This window comes from Silene latifolia, chromosome 9, assembly GCF_048544455.1.
Source record: "Silene latifolia isolate original U9 population chromosome 9, ASM4854445v1, whole genome shotgun sequence".
NCBI lineage: Eukaryota > Viridiplantae > Streptophyta > Magnoliopsida > Caryophyllales > Caryophyllaceae > Silene > Silene latifolia.
In genome coordinates this window covers 72,699,523-72,721,530 of record NC_133534.1, presented here as the reverse complement: position 1 = coordinate 72,721,530, position 22,008 = coordinate 72,699,523, and the positions used below count along the sequence as shown (strand labels likewise).

The following is a 22,008-nucleotide window of genomic DNA, read 5'->3' as shown; positions in this document are numbered from 1 at the left end:
TATTTCGACCTTGATAGACTCTTTAGCCACCCACACGCCAAGCCGATCTGTGGACATGCGGCAGTCTGAAAACCACGTTTGGAGGCGTAGAAATGCTTTCGACCGGATCGCCTTAGATTGGTCGGTTTCGTCTCAATGAAGGTATCGAAACGATGCAGAGATGTTCAGAGTCGCCACCAAGCAATTATAGGATGCTTGGAAACCGTGCAAAATCAACTTTATACCTTGGTCAATCAAGGCAAAAAGCGGTGCTTGACATAGGTACTAAAGATAAGGACTCGTCCCCCTTTAGCATCTTATCGCTAGAATGACTCTCCTATGCCCTGGATAAGGCCATCCACTATCCAAAGGTTATGAGTAAGGGGTGAGGGTATGTATTGGGAAGCTCTTTAATCGAACACCCAATCCCGCCCGCGTTAGCGGCCTCTACTAATCGATCGTGGTTGCTAAGTCCAAAAGTTGATAAAACGGTAAATGCATGAATGCGCATCCAAAAGTTTAACCTAACATGTGAAAGTTTGCTAAGTCGGTTTGTTTATCCAAATATCAAGTAATTGATGTCGAGTTGGATTTAGATTGATTTGCATGTGAAAACGAAAATTAAACATATATTTACCAAACTCGGATTATGGCGCTTAACACGATCCATTTATTGTTAAAATGAAAGAATAAAAGGATGAATAAGAAAATGTTAAAATGTTTAAAGAGTGTTAACTCGTCAATCTATTCCATGTAGATTCGGGTTAACTGTAATCGGGATCGTCCTAGACAAGTGCTAAAAATGAGGCAGAACAACATTAGGCAACCCCATAGGGGCGCGAGCCATTAGGCGATGCAAAGAGGGCCTGCTTTGGTTTATAAAAGATGAAAACAGGAAACCTTGGGGCGCGAGCCATTGGGCGGTCCAAGGGGCATCTCCTGGTTGTTTAAAAGGTTTATTAACACCGTCTTAAGGAAGGTAAATACAAACCAATTTTTGTTGAAAAGGTCAGTAAGGCCGCTTTAATGCTAATTTTTTGAATATGATTTGCATGAATCCGAATAATTACCCTTGTATTGGTAATATTCGTTGTCGGATTCGCAAGTTTGAAAAGCATAGTAAAATGTGTAAAAAGTGTATGCTTAACCATTTCATCATCGTAGTCGAATTAAATCGACAAGGCGTATATGTTAGGCAAGGATGACATATGATATGGTCATGACAAAGATTAAAATAAAATAAAATAAAATAAAAAGAAATGTTTGATATGAACTAAATATGTTAAGTTCATTTATTTGTAATTAGTCAATATTTATCATCGTACTCGGATTAAACCGACATGATATAAAGAACTAAGGATGATTATGAACATGACTAAAATGCTTGCAAATGTGAATATGTGAGGAAAAATGCTAAGTAAAAGAAAAGGGTGTTAAAACACCCATTAATTTGTAATTAACCAATAATATCATCGAGTCACGGAATAAAACGTCATGGTATATGGAACCAAGGATGATTTCGGTAATGGTCAAAATATTTGTCATAAAAATTAATTAAAATGGTAAAAACCGTAAAAATAAAAGAAAGTGTTGAAGGAAGATGAACTCAAACACGTTTGAGTCTGACCCGAGAAGCCACAAGAGGCGCGAGTCTCTTTGCATAGCAAAGAGCTTCTGTCTCAGGCCAAAACTCGGTTTTGGCTCATCTAACCTATATTTGAATCGTGTTATGCATTGTTCATGCTTATAAACTCATAAAAATAGTAAAGACATGAAATAAGTGAGTTGCTTACACCTTCAAACTTACATGTTATGATGTTTCCGAGGTAGACGACTATAGAGACGGTTTTCTCGTTATGCGACTACTCGGTATCAAAAGAAGTTTAAAAGGATGCCTTAAAAAAGGATTTAGTTTTGAAAATATGTTGTTGAGAAACATATGATTAGTGTGTTGAGTTGGTCGAATGGGTCGCTCGAATGCACGACGACGGTACCAAACAAATGTGTAAGGCTTGTGTTTTCAATCGGTAGGTCGAAAACACGTGTCGATTTGTGATTTAGGAAGTCGAGTCTAGAATTTTAAGGGAGAAAGAGGGTACGGACGCTCGCGTGAGTATTATGGTGTGTGAAGGTGGCTATTTATAGAGAAATATGGGATGGTAGGTCGATTGAGTTTGCTTGGAGGCTAAGGAGGAGGCCTAAAGAGACGCGAGCCACCTAGTGCCCCAATTGGGTATCCTGTCCTTTTCAATTTGGACGTGGCCTTTGCTCTATCTATTGTTTGGTTGGTTTGATTTGTGGTATTCAAATAGGATGTCGTGTAATAATATGGTCATCTAATAAGATGGTATTTTGGTGTTATTTGAGGCAGGTATTTTGTGTGCTTGACTCGGGTTTGACCCGTGTTGAGTAGGGATTTGAATTTTGAGTCGGGTTTTGGCCCGTTGTCGATTTTGACTCTAATTAGAGTTATTTTAATTCAAATGGCATGATAAAACCATTTATTGCATTATTTTTTACATTCGAGACTGGGGTTGACTCTGGTTGCCTCAGATTGACTAGGGTTGCGGGTTTTTGAGTCGGTTTTGGGTCCAAAGATGGTTTTAACTCTAAATAGTGTTGTTTTAATGAAAATGAAGTTAGAAAACCATTTTTGAAATTATTTTTCATATCCGAGTAATGCATTAAACCGTCTCATGTATAGCTAATCCACGCACGCATATCAAAAACACATTGTAGTCCGATCATCATCGGGTGGTTTTTGGAAGTTCAGATATTGGGTATCTACACCTACACCCCAGAGTTGGATGCTACAATAGACCCTTGATTTGCTACATTTGTAAGAAGCCCGGACATCGTGCCAATGATCCTCCTGAGAAGAAGGATGCTCCTACTCCTAAAGCCAAGCCAAGAGGAACCATCTTTGTCATGAGTCGAGCCGAAGTCGCCGCTCATCCCGAGATCATTACGGGTATGTTCTCAATTCTTGATCAACCATGCCTTATTCTTTTCAACACCGGTGCATCTTTACCATCCGGAGAAATCACTTCATGTTCCTACTCTTTTTCTGATGTTCCTATCTTGATTTCGGGAACTATTTTCCCCACTAACCTACTTCGTTTTCCCCTTGAGGAATTCGATGTAATTTTGGGTATGGATTGGTTGTCTAAGTACTATGCAAGATTCGAGTGTAGAGATAAAAAGATTTGCCTCAAGAGCCTGCTAGGCACCCGTGTATCCTATAAGAGAGTCCGTTCCCAAGTAGGTATGATGTTGATTTCCACTTTGAAGTTGGTGAGTATGGAGAGGAATGGTTACTAAGTCTTTTTGTGTGTGGTGACTTCTACCTCTTCTTCTTTTCCAAAGCTTAAAGAAGTGCATGTGGTTTGTTAGTTCACAGATGTCTTTCCCGATGAGTTACCCAGAATAGCTCTCGAGCGTGATATAGAGTTTTCTATCGACCTTGTGCCCGGAACCGGACCGATTGCTAAAGCTCCCTACCGTATGGCGCCAACTGAACTAAAGGAGTTGAGGAAGGAACTTGATGAGATGATTGAGAAAGGATTTATTCGACCTAGTGCCTCGCCTTGGGGTGCTCTCGTTCTATTTGTGAAGAAGAAAGATGGATCCATGAGACTTTGTATCGACTATCGTGAGATTAACCGTGTTACTATCAAGAACAAGTATCCTCTACCAAGGATTGAAGATTTGTTTGATCAACTCAAAGGTGCTTCTACTTTTTCCAAGATGGATTTGAGATCCGGTTATCATCAAATTCCCGTTCGTGAGTCCGATATCCCTAAGACCGCCTTTAGCACGAGATGTGACACCCCGCGATAACGCAAAAAATATAACTAATAAATTAAAGCGGAAATTTATTATGTTTTAAAAACTTTTTGTTACTAGTTAAAGATTAACACGCGGGTGCCAAAAATGAAATGAAACAAATACAACAATAGGCAAACATAGGTTATTACAACCCAGGGATTGCCTCCTTCCTCCCTGAGGGGCTCTATGATCATAGCCCTTGCATTATTAGTCTCTGGGAGGACACTGCCAGGTCTAATTACTATTTCAAATACTTCAATATGTGGGGACAATATGGTAGATTCAAAGCTACTGTTCTTGCATCTTGTAATCAACAGATTAAGGGGTGTAAAATGTTTCAAGTGGCCAAGAAACTCAAACTGCTCAAACACCCTCTCAGGTAGCTGAATAGAGAGGGTTTTGGGGACATCCTTAATACCACTAAGGTAGACCAGTTGGTACTTGAAGATCTTCAAAAGAAACTTCACCAGGATCCTTGGAATGTTAGCCTTCAAGCTGAGGAAATAGCTGGATCTGCTTCTTTCAAAGATCTGGATAAGGCCAGGAATATGTTTCTTAACCAGAAGGCCAAAATTCTCTAGATGAAGTGCAGTGATGAGAACTCCCACTACTTTCACAGTTCCATCAAAGCTAGGAGAGCTCAAAATAAGGTGTTGACCATCAAAGATCACCATGGTGTCACCTGCTCTGATAATCAAGCCATTGAGAATGCCTTCCTAGCCTATTACACTTATCTCCTAGGAAGCTCTAAGGCTGTTGTCATGGTTAATCTTGGGGTTGTGAGGAGAGGTACCTGTATTAATGATATTCAAGCTGATAGCTTAACTCAGAGGGTTACTGTAGATGAAATAAGGGCTACACTTTTGTCTATTCCTATTGACAAGGCTCCTGGGCCTAATGGGTACACTTCAGGCTTCTTCAAGGATGCTTATGACATTGTTGGAACTGATGTGATTCAGGCTGTGCAGGAATTTTTTGCCACTGGTAAATTGTTGAAACAGATGAATGCTACAGTGGTGACACTTATCCCTAAGAAGGAAGTCCCTGAGACTGTCATGGATTATCGGCCCATTGCTTGCTGCAATGTCTTGTTCAAGTGTATTTCTAAAGTTATTTGTGGTAGATTGGCTCAGATACTCCCTGACATCATAAGCCCTAATCAAAGTGCCTTCATTCATGGGAGGGAAATTGTGGATAATGTCCTCATTTGTCAGGATTTGATGAGACTTTACAATAGGAGGATTTGTTCTCCAAGAATTATGATGAAGATTGACCTTAAGAAGGCATATGACTCCATTGAATGGAGCTTTGTGGAGGATATGCTTGTTGCTCTAAAGGTTCCTGATCAGATGGTCACTTGGATCATGTAGTGTGTGACCACTCCTTCTTATACTTTGGCTCTCAATGGCTCCCATTTTGGGTATTTCAAAGGAGGCAGGGGGCTTAGGCAAGGGGGCCCACTATCCCCCTCCTCTTCACTATTTGCCTTGAGTATCTTACCAGGATCCTTAATGTGGTGACTCTTAGACCTGACTTTATATTCCACCCTATGTGTAGAGGACTTGGTCTTTGTCATTTAGCTTTTGCTGATGACTTATTGCTCTTCAGTAGAGGTGACACAAATTCAGTCAGGATTCTAATGAGAGCTCTTCACACTTTCTCTATTGCATCTGGTCTTACCATCAACAAGATGAAATCAGATATTTATATGAATGGCATGAGTGCTGATGTTGAAGCACAAATACTTGGCATTTCTGGTTTCAAAAAGGGCAGCTTCCCTTTCAGATATTTAGGTGTGGACATTTCTTACAAGAGGCTTACTAACCATCAGTGCAACAAACTGGTGGATAAAATGGTGCTACAAAACAGCTGAGTTATGCAGGTAGATTAACATTAGTGAAGACTGTTTTGACTCAACTCCACTGTTATTGGGCTAGAATCTATCTGCTACCTAAAGGTGTCATTCATAAAGTTGAAAGCATCTGCAGGAACTACTTGTGGTCTGGAAAAGATGGGTACCACAGAGTCCCTGCAGTATCCTGGGACAGTTGCTGTCAACCCAAAATCAATGAAGGCCTGGGGATAAACAATAGTCATGTTTGGAACATTGCAAGCATTGGTAAATACACTTGGTGGGTTGCTAATAAGAAGGATAGTCTTTGGGTGAAGTGGATTCATCACTTATACATTAAGCAACAGGATTGGTGGACTTACTCCCCTAACATCAATTCTAGTTGGGTTTGGCGCCAAATTTGCAAAGTGAAAGACAAGCTGAAGACGTTTTTGGACTACCAGGTTTGGCTCCTCTCACCCTACTCCACACAGAAGACCTATGATTATTGATGGGTACCAGGGATAAGACTAGTTGGGTGACTCTTGTTTGGAACAGAGTGTGTCTCCCTAAGGTTAACTTCATAACCTGGTTATTTGCTCAGCACAGATTGCTCACTAAGACTAGATTGCTGAAGTTTGGGGTTATTTCTGATGGAGTATGTTGCATCTGTGCAGCTGCTCAGGAGTCACAATCTCACCTCTTCTTTGATTGTCACTTCAGTACTCATTGCTTGGAGTTGGTTAGGCAATGGCTGGGTGTGACATGGTCATTTCATTCTCTGGAATGCATTCTACGCAGACGTTTTCAGAGCTTATTGCAGAAACAAGTGCTGATGGCCAGTTTTGCTTGCTTGGTGTACCTTATTTGGATGAGCAGGAACACTGCTAAACATGAAAGTATGATTCCTCGACTTGCCAGGATCCTTCATTAAATTCAGAATATGATTAAGTTTCGCCTGCAAGCTGTTGAACCTAAGGTTACTATGAGAAGCCGAGTTTGGTTAAGTGATAGAGGATTGATTGCTTGTTAATGACTGTTGTGTAATGAGGTAGCTGCATGTGTTTTAGGGCCTTTAATTTATTTGGTCCTATTTCGTTTGCATCCATGTAATTGTCTTGATGAGCTTAATGAGAATTTCACATTCTACCAAAAAAAAAATAGGTTATTACAACCCAAGTCTAGAAAGTGGGGAAAAGATATCCCACGAATAAACAGATAAGGGGTTTCTAAACTAGCAAATTAAGGTCCAAGGGTTTAGTTCTCGCTAGCCCACACGTCTTCCCCACGTAAGCATATTCACCACCTGTCATTCATGTAAACATGAACGCCACAGTCAATGGGGAGTAACTCAAGGTTCTCCGAGCTACAATATGTCGAAATGCAAGTAAACAAGCACTTAATTAAACGTATTGATCATACAACATATTTGAACAATAAAGAACAAGGAAATATAATTGATAATCATGATAAGATAGGCATAATACTTTCTCAATGGAATAGGCATGATACATTAGAATAAATATGCATTCAAGGAAATAGAATAATCAAGTCAACCAACTCATATTGACACGACTCAACAAGTGTAAGATGACACAAAGTGTAGACGGAGTATCCGACTCAGAGGCTACCTTTAAAGCATGTCCGAGATACTACACACAAGACTACATCCTAGACTCAAATCCTCCTGGTAGGACGACGATAATAATACAGTCCTAGTCTAAACCTGGATCCAGACTCTCGGGATGGACGACACCTGATTCGACATGCGGTGACCTATCCGCATCCAAGACTCAATACATGGCAAACATACCGTAACCAAGGTCGAGTAACCCCAAATCAGAAACATGGCACACAGTCCGTAACCAAAGGTCCAAAGAGGCGGAAGGATATCCCAATCCGGAAACATGGCACACATATCCGTAACCAAAGGTCCGAAAGGGTAAATAAGAAAAGTCAAGTCGTCACACAATGTAAAACGTCATAGTTGAGTCACAATAAGAGTAAGACTGATTATACAAACATAAACACAATAGATTATCATATGTCACGGATAACCAAGATTATACCACGGAATCACTAATGTCACATTCATACTTATGGCTTACATCTCACCATAAGTACGGATGGGAACATCAATTCTGACAATCATATCGTAACTAGAGGGCTTATAGCTCACCTCTAGTATCCGATAGGACCAAGACTCTCACAACCGAACAATACAAGACATTATCAAGGATGTGACTCTTACAAGTAACAATAAATATCTCGTACTTGTATTATATTAATAAATATTCCACTTCAAAATTTAACATGTCGGTTAAATAAAATATGACAAGCGATAATGAATAATTTGCGTTACGTAAAATACGAGATAAAATATAAAGAACGATAAATGGACTATTCATAGGTCTATACCATGATATTGGGTTGGTCCAATACCATGAGGCATACAAGCCTAGCTAAATGAACATTTCAAGCCCAGCTAAATCACCATGACAGGCCCTATTAAATACAATACAACACCTATATGGCCCAATAGCATATAATATAAAACAAGCCCAATTTGCCACATTGCTAAATAACGAGACGAGTAAATGAGCATGTTTGAGACGGAAATTTAAATAATTGAATAACGGAATTCTATAATTATAAATCATGAAAGGAAGATATATAAATGAACAATGTTTAACGGATTGCGTTTTATAAAACACGAGACGGAAATTAATTATTTCAAATGACTCGAACTATGCACCAAGAGCATCCATAACCACTGTTCAAAGGGTTGTTTGAGCAGCCTCTTACACGACCCGAAAATCAGCCGTACACGGCCTCACCACCAGCCACCATTTCCACCCCAAAACAACCACCGTTCAACCCACAACCAACCACCAAAACCTATACAAATAGCCATCAACAAAATCGTGTAACAACAATCAAAACAAGACAAGCTTAAGACGGGTACATACACACACGCATTTATTCGCTCATTTCCCAAACTAACTATCCAACCTTTACTACTCTATATCCCGTCCCAAATCAGACCCAAAACGGACCTAAAACAGACCACCATTACGACCCAACTCAGCCAAAAATCACCTGCAAATAGTCACCACACACCCGTCCTGAAACAGGGCTCACGCACTTTCCCCCTGTCACGGTTTCAAGCTGAAATCGACAGCCCCAACAGCTTCAATTTGAGACGGAAATAAAATGCAATTCTACATGAATAACACCTTCCCACAAAATCATCTTAACCAAGCTCGACCATCCAAGTAAAACGATCCAATTCAAGCATCATTTTGAGACGAAAATATAACACAACCCGTTAGCACATAACAATCAGTAGTCCGAGCATAAAGACAGAAATGAAACGATGAAATCGAGCATACGAATGAGGAAGGATATAAAGAACTGAACTTTATCAAACAAAGACACATAAAACGATAAATAAGACAGAATTTTGACGTTTTTGTCGAGTAACCTATCACCGTTACCTTATAACTCCTTCAACGAACTCTATTTTGACTCAAAGCTACTCCAGACTGTCCAAGCTTGCTCCTAGACATCACCATACACGAAGTTGTCAAAGATTTTTGAGCCATAAAGGAACGACCGAACAGAAACAGAAGGCAAGATGGCGTCTTTCTTATATACAAAGAGGGGGAATGAGAAGGGGAAGCTAATGGTACAAAAATCATGGAGTTTGGTTGAGAAACAGGTGAGGGATCCGGGTTTTAAGTTGACGAAAATGGGTTGAGTATGGTGTTCTGTTGTTCATTGTTGTTGCTGCTTGTTACTTCGAAAGAGGAAGGAGAAATGAGGGGGTGGGGGATACAGGGGACACGGTATCAAAACAACAACAATAATGGAGTATATAGTAATAATAATAATATATATATAATATAATATAATAATATATAATAATATATAGTAATATATAAATGTAGAGTGTGATAGGGTAGGTGAGTGAGTTGTCGATATTTGGTTGGTCTGAGTTTAGTCAAGATTCCCAATTGAAATGCGACGGTCTATGTTAGACGGAAATTAAGACGGGAATTATTATTATTATTATGATTGTCACTATTATTGTCCGGCCAAAAATACGTATACATATATTCTTATATAAATTATGCCTTAAAAATATAATTTAATAATACATATTTTTATATAAATGAGCTTTTATATATTACTTTTATAAAAATCGTGTTTGAAATAAAATGAATTAAATTGAATAGTTCAAAAATATAAAATAAAGTAATTAAACGGTTTAATAAATTTTAAATGTCAAAATGGAAAATTCGAGGGTGTTACTCGAGATATGGACATTTCGAGTTTAAGGTGATGCCCTTTGGTTTGACCAATGCTCCCACTATCTTTATGGACCAAATGAACCAAACCTTTAGTGAGTTTTTGGACAAGTGCATTGTGGTTTTCATCGACGATATTCTCATCTTTTCTAAGTCCGGGGAAGAGCTTGTCGATCATCTTCGTACCATTTTGGAGGTTCTTCGTCGTCAAAAGTGGTTTGCCAACTTCTCCAAGTGTGAATTCTGGTTGTCTAAGGTATCTTTTCTTGGCCATGTGATATCCAAGGAAGGTGTTATGGTAGATCCTTCGAAGATAGAAGTCGTGATCGAGTAGAAGAGCTCTACCGACGTTGGTGAAATTCGTAGCTTTTTGGGTTTGGCGGGTTACTACCGTCGCTTCGTGAAGGATTTTTCGAAGCTTTCTAGGCCTATGACCCAGCTGTTGAAGAAGAAGAACAAGTTCTTGTGGACCGAGGCTTTCAAAGAGGCGTTTCAAGAGTTAAAGAGAAGACTTACGACCACCCCCGTGTTGCCCTTGCCCGAGGATAGACTTGACTTCGACGTGTATTGCGACGCTTATAAGTTGGGCCTACGGTGCGTTGTCATGTAAAATAGGAGGGTCATTGCCTATGCTTCGTGTCGATTGAGGGTTTATAAGGTGAACTGCCCTACTCATGACCTTGAGTTATCCGCCGTCATTCATGCTTAGAAGATGTGGAGACATTACCTCATTGGAGTCCATTGTCGTATCTACACCGATCATAAGATTTTGAGGTATATTTGCACCCAGAAGGATTTGAATATAAGGCAGCGGCGTTGGTTAGAGTTGTTGAATGATTATGACATGGAGTTGTTGTATCATGAAGGAAAAGCGAATGTGGTTGCCGATGCCATTAGTAAGAAGTCTATTCATTCCTTGAGTGCCTTTCGTGTGATTCCTGATGACCTTTGTGCCAAGTTTCGTAAGTTAAGTTTGCAACTTGTGGAGAGTGGTTTTGTATACCTTGGTGCTATGGTTGCCGAACCCGTTCTTCTTCATGCGATTCGTGATAACTTAGTGGACGATGCTACTTTCAAAAGATTTCAAGCCAAGCTTCTTGAAGGGAAAGCTAAAGATTGTGGGATTGATGCTAGTGGATATCATCGTTACCAAGGCTGTCTGTATATTCTAGATTTTGTTTAATTAGGAAGAGAGTTCTTGATGAAGCCCATCTATTCCCTTATTTGATTCACCCCGGAGGAGACAAGATGTATAAGGACTTGAAGCTTCAATTTTGGTGGCCTAACATGAAGAAGGACATAGTGTCATATGTTGGAAGGTGTCTCACTTGTCAACAAGTGAAGAATGAGCATAAGAGACCTGGAGGTTTGCTACAATCGTTGGATGTGCCTTTGTGGAAATGGGAGTCCATCTCCATGGATTTTGTAATTGGCTTTGCCTAACCGTTGGTGGAAAGGATGTCATTTGAGTAATTATGGATAGGTTGACCAAGTGTGCTAGGTTCATTCCTATCAAGGAGACTTGGAGTTTAGATCGACTTGCTAGTGCCTATGTTGAGGAGAACGTTCGTTACCATGGTGTTCTTAAGGAGATCGTGTCGGATCGTGACCCGAGGTTTTGTTCGAGATTTTGGAAGGCCTTGTAAGATGCTATGGGTAGTAAGTTATCGATGATGAGTACCGTTTTTCATGCCGCTACCGATGGATAAACCGAAAGGACGATTCAAAATCATGAAGATTTGTTGCGTGCTTGTGCCCTTGACTTTCATGCTAGTTGGGAGAAGAGCTTACCTTTGGTGGAATTTTCCTACAACAACAGTTATCATGCTTCTATCAAGATGGCCCTTTATGAAGCCTTGTATGGAAGTAAGTGTCGTAATTTGATTTGTTGGGATTATGCAAGTGATGTTCGTGATCTAGGACCCGATAAGCTAGACGAGACAATTGACCAAGTGAAGATCATCCGAGAGAGAATAAAAGCCGCTTAAGATCGCCAAAAGTCTTATGGCGATGTTCGTCGTTGACCCTTGGAATTCAAAGTTGGTGATAAAGTGTTCCTGAAGATATCCCCAATGAAAGGAGTAAAGAGGTTTGGAGTCAAAGGAAAGTTGAGTCCAAAGTACAATGGACCCTATGATGTTGTGAAGAGAATTGGTGTCGTAGCTTACAAATTGAATTTGCTACCGAGTTTGGGTAAAGTTCATGATGTTTTCCATGTGTCTCAACTTAGGAAGTACATTAGCGACCCAAGTCATGTGTTGCAAAATGAAATTCCCGAGCTTGAGCCTAGTCTTTCTTTTGAAGAGAGACTGATTCACATTTTGGATAAGAAGGATAAGAAGTTGAGGAGTAAAGTTGTGCCCTTGGTGAAGGTGTTGTGGAAGTGTGGCAATGTGGAAGAAGAGACGTGGGAACCGGAAGCTACCACGCGTATCAAGTACCCTAGTTTTTTTTTTTTTTTGTAAGGTAATCTCCCTTGCTTCAGTTTTCGAGGGCGAAACTTTTTAAAAGGAGGGGTGATTGTAACACCCACTTTTTTGCAAAATAGTTTTAAAATATTTTTATCGCTTTATTTAAATTATTATATTTTTGAGACCTAATTTCTATAAAAGTATAGTTTTAGTCGTATAATACTAATAATGATAATAATTTCCGTCTTAAGTTTGTAGTAGGCTGGAACGTAGTTTTTAGTGAAAAAAAAAGACTCAATTCACGAGTTGGGCCTAGTATGACTATGGACCAATCACTTATCTTTTTCTCTCCACCTAACCCTTATCCTAAAACCCTACCATCAACCTTTTTCACCAAAATTTCAGCAAACTTCATCTTCTCCACCACCTCCATTTTCACAACTACCTCCATTTCACTAAAAACCCCATAACTTGCTCAATTCTTATCCAAATCGACTCATTTTCACGCCTATATTCTACTTATTCCGTCCCCCATCCTTCTATGTAAGAAAAATATCTGCTTTTCTTCTCTTCCATTTCGGCCGTGACCTTTTTTTGCTCGGATTTCCATGCTTAAGCCGTTTATTGTGTGTTTTAGGTTTAAACTTGGATAACCCGGAGGAAGATAGCTTTGTGATGGACGATTCTTTAGAGGATTGAAGAGCTAAGGTAACGGTGATAGGATGACTCGACATTTTGTTGATATTGTGTGTTATTTAGTGGTGTTTTACTCTTTTGTGACATGAATTGTTAGCCTTATGAATTTTCATGTTGTGTTGGATAAAACGGTTTTATACAAGATTTCTATGACTAATTTGAGAAAATATGGTGACTTTAGCTTCATGGTGAAATGGATATATGAATTTGGTAGTTTAAATGGGTGAATATTATCCTTTTCATGCTTAAAAATTTGTCTTAAGACGGTTCATAATGGCCTTTGAACCGTGTATTAATTCGTAATTTACAATCTGCAACTCTAATCTAATGTCCTAATGCATAAGTAATTATAATTACTAGAGATAAACGACTTACTAGTGTCTCATAAATCAGCCGTGTGCCGTGGATGCGTAAACAGATGAAACGCCAAAGAACGTTAAAATTTAAGAACATAAGACATTTTGAGCACTAATAAACACGATTATTAGATAATTAAATGGAAATTTAATAGATAATTAAAGGAAATAGACTAACACAGTGGAAATTACAATGGAAATTGAAACTACCAAATAATTTAAGATCCAAAATTAACAATCCCGAGTTTCCAACTCCCGCTTCATAATCGGCAATTCGAAATACCAATAGGCAAATTAAAATCCCCAATTCACATCCCACAATTCACAATACGCAGAAAAACAATTACCAATAAAAAATTTAAAAATTGAGTATTAGGGATAGGACTACTAACTGATGTCGTCTCGTTTGTCTTGTGTGATTCGTAGACAGATGACCGTGTGTTTGCTAAAGCCTCAAAGGCTCAACGGAGTAGGAGCAACTGAGCAAGGGTTTGTAAGGCGTATGAATGGGTTTTCGATTTTGGTGGTGTATTTGACTTTGGTTTTGTTTAAGTAATGAAAGTTTGTGGGTGATGATCATGGGTTATATATGTGTGGTCTTTGTGTTTTTTTTCCCTCCATAATGCATTTTTATTAATTTTTTTTTGTTAAATGGTTTTACAATAATCACTTTTATATTATATTTCCTCCATCTCCATCATTTGTTTACGTTTTATTACAATACACTTCACAAAAAATCCTTTTTTGGTCAATAATGTTTACTAATTCTTGTACGAGACGGTTTTATAATAATACAAAGTCATATACTCATATTCCCTCTGTCCCGATGTTTGTTGGTGAATAGAGTTTTACTAATTCTTGTAGAAGAGGTCTTACAATAATCAAGATTAAAGTCATAATCCCTCCTTTACAATCATTTATTTACCTTTTATTCTTTCTCCCTTTTTTATTGTTGTTAAGCCCCCTTTTGAAATGAATTTAACTAAATGTTATTGAAATGGATGTTGTTGTATGAAGTTTGACTAGCCCCATTAAAAATTTGATTTTTGTTTCAACGATTACCTTTACGACACTACAATTGAAAAAAGAATATTATTACATACTAACTCGTGTTTAGGAGTTTATATCTGTCAAAATATTTTGGTAAAAAGTAGGGTACGTAGTACATAAAATTTTACTTTGAAGAATACGATGATTTTAAACAAAAATAAAAAATATGTTCGACAATCATTCAAAAAAAACTATGGACTATGATATTAAAATATTTACTTGGACCATTATAGGTACCAATGTGACAAAGATCACTAAAGTTATTTAAGCAAATTGAATATTTTCGTATGTACTCATGTCTGAAATTATTTTTTATGACAATTACCTAAATTGGGCTCAAAAATATTGTTCACCACGATAATGATTTATTACGTAGCTCGTGGCAAAAAACAACAATTAGCCACGATCGTGGTTTACCGTGGCTAAAAGGAATTATTAGTCACGGTCGTGGCCTAATTCGTGACTAAATGCAACGCTTAGCCACGGTCGGTGGCCTAATTCGTGGCTAAATGCAACGCTTAGCCACAACCATGGCATAATTCGTGGCTAAAATCAGTTACTTGCCACGGTAATATTTTTTCGTGGCATAGTTTTTCATACCAATTTAATCAAACTTTTTTCCCGTGGCCAAGCAAATTTCTGCCACGAATCTCAAATTCCCGTGGCATAATTCGTGACGCAAGTGCCATTTTATTGTAGTGCAAAGTAAGTTGTTTGGGCGTGTATTCGGACTATTTTGGACGGTTATATGGACTGTTTTGGTCGAATGGTTAGTGTTGATTTGATCCAATTTGTTAGCTTCCGTCTCAAGTGCATATCCATGTATAAATTGGGTCATTTGTATGGGAGAATTTTCATCCTTTTCATGCGTAAAAACTTGTCTTAAAATGATCTCAAAGTGAATTTTATACGTTGGTCGTGGCTGGGCAGTGGCTAGCCGTGGCTAGGCAGTGCTAGTCCTGGCTAGGCAGTGCTGGTCGTGGCTAGTGGTGGCTGAGCCGTGGCCTAGTGATGTTGTTGGTTTGTCTTAACCGTGTTTGGCTTGGGTTCGTGCTTGATATATTTGAATCCCGTCTAGTGTTTTATAGGATATAATTCATTATTTACCGTTCACTTACATTTTTTCTCACATGAATCATAGATGTGAAATTTATTATTTAATTACGGCATAATTGTATGAAATGTCATATTTTATTTATAAAATGAGATTTAATTCATTCAATCTCATTTATTGATCATATTTCAAATACGGATGATTTATTTTACATGATTAATTGAGGTGAGTCGTGTCCTTGTGAAATTGTCACTAGTTCTTGTACTCATGCAATACACGGGGTAGTTTTAGTATACTATTCTAACTTTCATTTCCCTACTTTTTGAGGTGGCAATTGGGCCAAGTTTGGTTAGCAATCGTGATAAAGCTAGTCGAGGAAAATATAATTTGGGTTCTATTTGAGTCTTTTGACTATATTGATCTTCACGAGCGAATTCTTATTTAAAACGGAAGTATCCGGTTTTAACTTTAAACATGTTAGTTTTTCTGTTTTAATCTTAAAGACCATTTTTTGCTAATAACCTTGTTGGTGACATGCTAACCAAGCCCAATTCAAGTAAGTATATGGTTAATTATCAACATACATGTTGATTATGTACTCGTAAATGGAGCACTAATTGATTCTTTAAGCTATTTGTAGTCGTAGATCTAGCAAACAGGTCAATCGAACTGGGTTTTGGATGGGTCAATTTGAAATAGGGTTGTTCGGGTTTGCAAGAATTCCAACCAAGTCATGTCGAAATCGAGTCATTTTCGAGTTTGCAAGAGTATGCCTTTACAACCAACCCCGTAAAAAATATTCTAAATACTATCAAGAGTATCAACATGTCAAAATAGGTTAGAACTTATAAATGTGCTTTAGGTTAACTCTAAGTTAACCGTGTATACAAGTCCTAAAATATTTTCAATTAGCTGTGAAAATAAATTTAGTTGAGTATACCGTAAAAGGCAACGAAGCACCATACAATTAGAATCACTTATACTAACCCAAACCATTGATAATCCATATCTTCATTCTTCATTAATGCATGATGCAAGCAAACATGGTAGATCAAATTAAACAAAAGAAGCCCATAAAACAGACCAATTGTTAGTAATTTATAACTATTAATGTCTTTTAAGTCTTTTATCTTTAGCGGGTGTTTGAATAACAAAAATGGAATATAAGCAAGAGAGGAGATAAGGGAAGGGGAAGGTGAAACCGAAGAAGGGAGTATTCCATCTAAATCTCTTATTTGACGGAGGGATTTTGATTAGGTTTGCAGAAGAGAAATGAATTAGTCTAATTTTGAATGACGTTAATTGAGTTGTTTTGAATCTGAGTTCTATTGCTACTACGCCGCCAAGCTCAATGAGCTATCTATCTTTTGCCTTGACATTCAAAAATCATCCACCTAGAGTCAAATTACAAAAAATGACTATAAAACGTTTGACAAGATATTAAAATCAAACTATCACATAAAAATTTACAATACTCAATTATAAGAATCATAAAAACTAATGAAATGGAGAACATACAATCATATATCAATGAAAAATTACTATCGTGAATCTCAAATTTCAAATGACATTTTATAACATGTCACAAGAAGTTGAATAGGATAGAAGCATTAAAGGTCATAAAAATTTGACATTATTGATTGGGAAAAAATAAAGAGACAAACCATGATGTAGTTAACCTCTTTCACTTTCTTCAACCATTAATGTAATTAATTGAGAAAGACATTGAATGGACAATTAGTTTTAGGGAACTAATTAGATGGAATGTTAAGAGTTTAGGCTAATCAATTTACATGTAATGTTAGTGAATCCACTTGGCACATTTTTTAGGAAGGATTGTAAAATAGTTGCTCAAGCTGGCCTTTTAATATTATTTATAGATTATGCTACACCTTTTTGCTTGACTTATATTTACGCCCTACTTCTGCTTTTCTAGCAAGTACGGGATTGGCCCACTTGTGATGTTCTGGCAAGTGAGTTTTATCTTAGTCTTTTCCGCCACTTTCGTGTTGTTCTAGCGATTGGGGTACTCGATTTCGTTCTGTCATCGAGTCTTGGATACGGGTTGTTCTGCCGTATGTCGAATTGGAAAATATTAATTCTGAGATTCTGGCCAGGTTTAGACTAGGACCGTATTATTATCGAAGTCCTACCCGGGGAAAATTTAGTCTAAGAGTAGTAAATGTCTTGCATTTTTGGTTAGTTGCATATGTCATATTTCCTTGGAATCCGTGCTCGTGTCTAATTATCGTAGACTTGTTTTTATTTTATTTAAATGCCTCACGTGATTAGTTGAACCTATAACATGCTAGTATTAGCTTATTTTGTTCTCTTTCATTTAATAGACAAGTTTGATCCATGTTATTTAATACTGAAGTTATTTGTAATTGTCTTCTATGCCTTGCTTAATTGAGTGCTTAATTATGTTTATATTGACAAAATGTGGCTGGGAGAATCTTGAGTTACTCCCCACTGACCGTGGCTTTCATATTTACATGAATGACAGGTTTGTAAAGACGCAATCTATGGGGTTATAGACGTGTGAGCTAGCGAGTACGTTGGACTAGTAGTTTACATATTTTCCCCATTTTTGACTATCGTGGTTGTATGGACCTATATTTTATTTCCGCGTACTTTCTTTCCGTTGTGTTTTATTCAAGCCGTGCTTTATACTTCAAAAAGTTTCAAAATTTTCATAAATTCCGCTGCATTTTACTCATTTTATGTTATGTTTATCGCGGGGGTTCATAGTACGTCATGCGCCAAAGAGATTAAATCTATTTGTGCAATATTGTGAGGATAATCATATTCATAATATTGCTCACCTAAATGATGATCCTATGTGCTTTAAAGAGGTTATGGCAAGGCCAGATCATGAGAAATGGCTTAAGGCTATGGAATCTAAGATGGAGTCTATGAAAATCAACAAAATGTGGACTTTGGTTGATAACTCTAAGGACATCAAACCCATTGGATGCAAATGGGTGTTTAAGGAAAAGATTGGAGCCGATGGTAAAGTTGATACCTATAATGACCGTATCGTTGCTAAGGGGTATAATCAAAACAAAGGTATTGATTATGAAGAAACGTTCTTCTCTGTGGCAATGCTCAAATATATTGGGATTCTGCTTTCTATCGCTGCATACTATGATTATTAGATATGGTTAATGGATGTGAAATCAACTTTTCTTAATGAGGAGTTAAAGGAAGATGTCTATATGACTCAACCTCAAGGTTTCACATTGCGATATGCTACTGATAAAGTATGTAAGTTTCAGCGGTCCATTTAAAGATTAAACAAGCTTCTCGTAGCTGGAATATCCGTTTTCACACGACAATTGAAAAGTTTAATTTTGTGCATTTTGAGGAGGATCCATGTGTGTACAAGAAGGTTAGTGGGAGCGTTATAATTTTCTTAGTATATCTATCGATGACATTATTGTGTGAACATCTACACCCTTCTCAACAACAATAAGGGAGAAATTCCAAAATCCCGAGTAATTTTATCTTTATTATCTACTAAAAAATTAAGCAAATCTGCAAATTTTTCCATTTAAGACACTACAAAGTAGAATTAAATTTACTTTTTGAGAATGGAGTTTATATTAATAGATTAGCCTAAAGCGGACAATAAATCTAAGGTAACAATCACAGAAATATCATCCGGTTCGGAGTCCATCCAAATTCTAGTTGAGTAGGACATCAGGGATAGATGCGCCATACAATGAGTACTATGTTTCCGTCCAGCCTAACAAACTTAAACTCGACACAAAAAAAAAAACTAGCTAAGTTCAGAAAAACTCTACCAATATTTCCCAAGTAATTTGCAGCGAAAGAAGCAGCCTTCATCATACTAATCAAAACCATGGTATCAACTTCCGAATTGATATTCTCTAGACCCATTTGTCTCGCCGTCGTTAACCCAAATTCAGCAGCCATAGGCTCCTCTATATCCAGAGCCCATCACTCCTTAACCTATATAACATCCACTCTCACAACGCTCCCATTATAATCCCGGCTAAGTGGATAACCATCGCAAGTCCACAACCCACGTCACCCATAACTGCCGCATCCAAATTAATTTTGTAAAACCCGACATCAGGCGGACTCCACCTCTCATGTACTTCAGCACGTAGTTGCTTGAATCTTGGACAGACCACCTGCATATCCCTCCATGCTCTCCAGTACCCTCATGCATCATCAGCATCTCTCATTTTTGGTTCGCTCCTCGCCTCACCATCAAACATACAATTGCGCGCATTCCAACATACCCACAGCAACATAAGCATTATGCTTTGTCTCTCCTCTAGATTACGCTGCAAAACCAGATCCGCCGCCATAGTCGTAATATTCTCCCATTCGTCCTTTAGGGATCAAACCCCGCGGCTTCCCAATATATCACGAGAAAATGGGCAAAAGAGGAGCACATGAACATCTCTTTCCACTGCCAATAAACAACGGGAGCCTCATTTATGCAAATTAAGTCCATTTGGTAAAGCTCCCGAATAAGCCCTCCACAAGAAACTCCTAACCTTGGGAGGAATGTCTACGTGCCATAGCTTCAACCAGAACTTAGGTAGCTCGCTCGCCCCCTCTCTTCCCTTACTCTGCTCCTTACGTCCTCGGATAAAATGGAAGCCCTGACTTAACTGAATATTTACCATCCTTTGAATATAACCAAACAATATGAGAAATAACACGGGTGAGACTGTAACACCCCCGTACATCAGGATGCCTTACCAAGGACCATCCCAGTATATGGAGGTGTTACCATCTCGGTTACCCGAGGTAGTATATCAAATAGACAATAAAAGTACATTAATAATACATTATCGTACTCTTTACAACTCGATACAAAACTAACAACATGTGATTATAGAGACTACTATAACTCTACGTTGCACTTCTAAACCGATAGCGTGATTACTCGATCCCTCCAAGCCCAGCAGCTACAACCAACTGTACCTGCTCACCATCCCCGAATGGATCACAGCATATTTTTCAAAACAACAACGGGGTCAGTACTGTATAATCAATAAAGATAAACAGACAATGTAATCAGCTGATCATTCTCCACAGTAACCGACTATACACCAGAGTGTGTAGCCCTGCCAGATTACCCATCACAACAGGTAATCCACTCCGCCAGTGGGGGACCGCATCCCATCCTCACCAAGTCCAGCTCCTCAACGAGCGACTAACAATCCCTATCCCTTAATGTGCACATCCCCTCCCGTGACGGGTTCCACGGAGGGCGAACTAGGGTGTGAAGCCACTCCCGCAAGTGACTCCACCACAATCACACACACCACAGCATCACATCTGTTACAACACCACAACCGTCACAACACAACCACATCACCACCGTCACCACAACACCCACACTCCGATGATCAGCAGATAACAACAATTACAAAACAAACACAATCTTAAATCAATTAACAGTAACCGAGTAGGGAAACCCTACCTCGTCGCAAGCCATGAAAAGCATCCACACACAGCCAAGCAAGACTCCAATATGCATCCTACAACGATAGCCATCCCCTATTATACAACTATCCTCAATAACCTACTAGAAGACACAAGGCAGAGACTTACCTAATGATGCGAATCAATGATGACACGGACGACGACCACGCACGCAACCTTCCTAAGCGAATCCCGTCTTTCCCATGGTGGAGATGTAGGCTATATATATGAGAGTGTATGGAGGTTGGGGTGATAGGAGAGAGAGTGGCAGGCTAGGGTTAGAGAAAGAGGAACTGTCGAGAAAATAAGAAATGAAATGAATCTCGCGAACTTGCGTTTTATATTAACACGTCAACAGCAGCCATACTCGGTCGAGTACTGGAGTACTCAGCCAAGTAGGCTCTACTCGGTCGAGTATAGACGATACTCGGCCGAGTAGCCTCTGCTAGGTCGAGTAATCAATCCTATAAGGTTCATGTTCCAATCTTAGTCCCTCACCCATTCGTCAACAGAGTCCCTAAATATCCTGGGTATTACAGTCTTCCCCCCTTAAAAAGAACTTCGTCCCCGAAGTTCAGTCCCCACGACACCAACAGCAAGGTTACGCATTATGAACACAACCCACATACATAAAGACATACGAACTCTGGCCATCCTTGATACCACCACCGCACCACATTATTCCGACAAACGACCATACGACCACGACTATTCTCCCATGTATTATCGATCAACAACTATCACACACAAAACATACACCATACGACCACGACTATTCTCCCATGTATTATCGGTCAACAACTATCACACACAAAACATACAGAGAAATAATCCTATCACAGATTCACAGCAAAATATGTTCCTATCCCATACCACCTGTTTTTCATTATACACCATCTTTTTAAAAGTAACACAACAACAAGCAAAGATACACATCCGCGAAACTTCAATGCAACTACAAGGAATCATACATGCAACTTCAATACATGTAATATAAATGTAATTTCAAATACTATAGACATAA

At 38.6% G+C, this 22,008-nt stretch overlaps 1 long non-coding RNA gene across 2 annotated transcripts; it reads left to right on the top strand.

Annotated features, from left to right (window-relative positions):
* The first annotated feature begins 9,611 nt into the window (after positions 1-9,611).
* On the top strand, positions 9,612-21,800 carry LOC141599924 (uncharacterized). Of its 2 annotated transcripts, none has more exons than XR_012524031.1 (3): positions 9,612-12,902; positions 12,997-13,067; positions 18,022-21,800. It is a non-coding gene; the product is annotated as an uncharacterized LOC141599924 (long non-coding RNA). The 2 variants fall into 2 exon arrangements; XR_012524030.1 differs by lacking the exon at positions 18,022-21,800 and adding an exon at positions 13,838-13,953.
* Positions 21,801-22,008: the final 208 nt, after the last annotated feature.